At 51.9% G+C, this 3,844-nt stretch overlaps 1 long non-coding RNA gene across 1 annotated transcript; it reads right to left on the reverse strand.

Annotated features, from left to right (window-relative positions):
• Positions 1-266: 266 nt before the first annotated feature.
• LOC120584409 (uncharacterized) lies at positions 267-2,502 on the reverse strand. Its single transcript, XR_005648023.1, has 2 exons — positions 2,123-2,502; positions 267-647 (listed from the first exon to the last, which is right to left on the reverse strand). It is a non-coding gene; the product is annotated as an uncharacterized LOC120584409 (long non-coding RNA).
• Between the last annotated feature and the right edge of the window lie 1,342 nt (positions 2,503-3,844).

The raw sequence follows: 3,844 nt of genomic DNA on the forward strand, positions 1-3,844 counted from the left end.
TTTAGGTCTCTGCCGAAGATTACGTTCTGTAGGCCAACATGAGGTTGGACAGTTAACTTAAGATTTTTCTGAGGAATACATTTCAACATTTCAAAACTCCGCAGACTGCAGAGTTGGCCGCCTGCTACCGTAAAACCACGATCCGGCTTATTCCGTCTGGCTGTGGGCTCCGGGCATTCCACCGTGAAGAGAAATTCAACCCATCACCAGATGATACATCCCTTCGGTAAGAAATAATTTGCGAGGAAAATTCCATACTCCACAGATGCAGTTTAAAAGGTTACTTTTATTGGGTTCCCCATGCTAACAACATGTTGAGTGGGAATGGTTATCAATTAATAAGGTAATGATGATGCTGACAAGCTAAATGTATTTTCTTCTGATCGGGATGTGTCATCTGATGTCCTTCGACCTGAAAGCGATTTCGATAAGAGGGACGGTCTCTTCTCCTTTTCTAGACATTGGTGGTGATAGGGCAGGTGATGCGCCATCTCGTCCCCACACAGTCCTCTGTCGGAATGCTTCATGACGGGCCCGTGGGACTCAGATGCACCCTGCAGAGGACAGAGCCACACATCAACCCGTCTGGTGAGCATTAGTCCAGGGACTTCTTGGTCGAGGTGACTTTCACACAGTTCTGGTACAAACTGAAAATACAGTATTCGATTACAAAAGAATTTAGAAAAACAAGTGCGGTCAGAACAAAGTTGTACAGAAAAAAAAAACAGAAAAAACACATTGGAAGAAAAACAGGAAAATTTGTTGGAAAAATTAAAAACCATTCAAAGCTATGCAACATTTGCCACAAAAGTTCTTTTTAGAAACAAAATCTTCAGTTCAACGTTTTTTATGGTATTTACATTAATTTTGGTTGAAAAGAGCCACATGGATAAATAATTTTGAGTCTAAAATCATTACATTTCTCTGTAAGGTCATAAAATATCTATACTACCTGTATTCGCTCATGTAAAGGAAAAGAGAAATTCATACGTGCTGGGCTCGCGGGTCCAGAAATCCCCTTGCTTCCTGCTTTTAGTGGCAGACAAAGCGACTCGCTGTCTAGTGAGGGAGCCTCTCGTGAATTTACACGTCATTGCCACATGTAAACTTTTCTTAATCATTTTTATTCCAGAAAGCCTTGCACCTTCTCAACTGTCAGCATAGTCATCTATTAACTATCAGTGAACCAGATGCCGCACATTGTCTCACAGACCCTGTCACCCTTCCCAGTCCGCCCTCCGATGACACCTCCCGGCCTCCTGTGGGCAACGGGCTAGGACCAAGTTCCAGTCAACAGACCTCGGAGAGGAGCGATGCTTCCCGAAGCCCTCACCTCCTGCTCTGTCCCTCACAGCAGGCTAGAAGGAGGCAGCCGGGGGACCTGGGAAGTCTCTCGTGGAAGGTGGCGGCCGGGTCCCCGGATGGCTGAGCAGGGGAGGGGCCTCTGTCCTACTCAGGCTCCCCAGCACCCCGACCCTGCGTGCCATCAGCTAGAACCTCTTTCAGCTTTACATGCACAATAAACACACTTGTCTTGCGTTCGAGCCAATGGACACTTGCGACTCTGTCACAGCAGTGAGCCACACGCCCGGCCACTGTAAGAGTGCCCTTCACGCCTTTCCCTGAGGTCTTGGGGTTTCTGTTCAGCTCATGGCACTGGCTTCCACTGTCCCTGGAACTATTCAGATGCGTCGCTCCCAGATACCCAGGCTGCGTCCCCAACACCATGTCGTTACTGTAGTGTGGCGGCAGCTGTGGCCGCTCCCTGCCCACCCCGTGCCAGCGCCCCCCCCACCACACCCGTCTGACCCTGCTGCACTTCTAGGCCATTCCATCCCCAGAGAGTCTGTGTCCGAGCGACCAGCCCAGACTCCAGACGGAAGATCTTGGAGGCGAGCCTTTAATTAACTGCAGACGCCCAGCAAAGGGAGTTTGGAAGGCAGGAGCCCGGGCAGGAGCCAGGCTGCAGCGGGCCGGCTGCTGAGAGGCCTGACACCTAATGCGTGGGCTGCGGCGTCCACACCGCCACGTCTGCCGCACGAGCGACACGTGTTCATTGCAGAAGAATCAAATTAATAGACAGAAAGAAGAAAAAGACACGCACACAGAAGAGTGCCTTTACCTGCATCTACGTGAACACGGGGAACGATGCGCAGTGTCCGTGCGTGTGCCACACGTGACCTGCCGCACACGCTCACGGTGCCGGCAGTCTCCCAGGCCGTGAGGGCGGGCTGCTGGGTCCGTCGAGGAGTCGCGTAGACCGACGCTGTTTGAATAAACGCGATCCGCCGATGGACCCTTCGTCGCTGACCGCGTCGATTGCTCAGATTAGAGCTTTCGTAAGTGCCGTGAAAACACTGGCATGCACGTCTTTCTGGGGTGTAGCTCTTAGTACAGCCTCAGGATAAATCCTAAGAAGTTGGACCCATTTTTAAGGTTTCTGGTAGGTGAGATCAAAGTATCTCACAAAAGCAAGTGACAAAAGCTTCAATGTCCCTCCAGTCCCGCCCCACACGCATCCTTTTCGGTGCCTGCTAATCCACGAACTGGCTGTTGTTGCTCCTTCAGGTTTCCAGCTGCGTAACAGTGTTGATCGATTTTCGTGCTAATTGACAATTCGCTGCTCTTCTCTTGAATTGCCCGCTGCTCTTCTCTTGAATTGCCCGTAGCCTTTTCCCTGTTTTTTATAGTTTGTCTTTTCCTAATTGACATGTAAAAGGTTCTTTAAACAGCAAGATGTTAACCCTTTGTTTGCGGCGTGCGTTCCAACATCTCTCCCCCGTCACTGGTCGGTTTGTTGGCGGGTTTGTTGGTCAGTTTGTTGGCGGGTTTGTTGCTCCGTTTGTTGCTCCGTTTGTTGCTCGGTGCTTCTGTCGTGGGTGTTTCGTTTGACTCTCTTCGTTCCCCTCCCGCTCTGACTTGTGCCTGTCCCCTCGGTTATTACGGTGAGAATGCGTGTGGTCCTATGCGCGCGTGTCCGTGTGTTTGCCTTTACACTCAGCTCTGTGATCGTGGGCACTAACTTTCATGAATTCTCCATCCCCCGGGTCACATGAGTGGGAGACCAGCACCCCTGTGCCTGGCTGCCCCGTGCAGGCCAGAGCTGGTGCCGGGGCTGCGGTGCTGGAAGGGGCCCCAGGAGAGGCGCACCTGTCAGAACCACAATCTCCTCTCCCTGGGTGGGAACTGTCATCGTACCAATCTCATGGTTGTCTTGAGGGTCAGACAGGCAAACACACGTGAAGCATGTGCTCCTATTTCACCTGGCACCTGGCAGGCACTATAGAATCGTTATAGTTGTAGAGTCTGATCTTAATTTTATGAAGACGTATGGTTGTTTCATTGAACACGATCACAAATTAATATTTTATAAACTCTTCTTAAAATTTCTCCAAGTCATCGGATCCGAATAGGCTGCACTGGACACACCTGGAGCCTAATGGTAAAACTGGGGTTTACACTTTGACGCTGGACCTGGGCTGTGGGTGGGGGAGGGGTTCTGCTGCGGGGGCGTGGGCCCCGGGACTAGCTGCCTCGCAGAGGGAAATGGTCAGCGAAGATGGTGTCCCCAGAAAGTGGGAGCCTGGAAGGAAAACTGGAGGCCTGCAGAGACTGTCCGTGAAACACAGAAGCATCCCCCGGACGCCCAGTTGGCCCCGCGCCGAAGGTAACAGACGAGAGCCTGGGGCCGCCGGGCGTCGGCCCAGGAGCCTGAACGCGGCCGCCGCCCATCGACCGGGCTTGTTAGGCTGTAGGCTGTTGCTCGATTTGTCATCTTCAAGCGATGAGCTCAGCTCATGCGGAGCTGGCGGGAGCAGTTCCCACGCCATTAGGTTGCGCACGA

Source organism: Pteropus medius, unplaced genomic scaffold (assembly GCF_902729225.1).
Source record: "Pteropus medius unplaced genomic scaffold, Ma_sr-lr_union100, whole genome shotgun sequence".
In the NCBI taxonomy this organism is placed as follows: Eukaryota; Metazoa; Chordata; class Mammalia; order Chiroptera; family Pteropodidae; genus Pteropus; species Pteropus medius.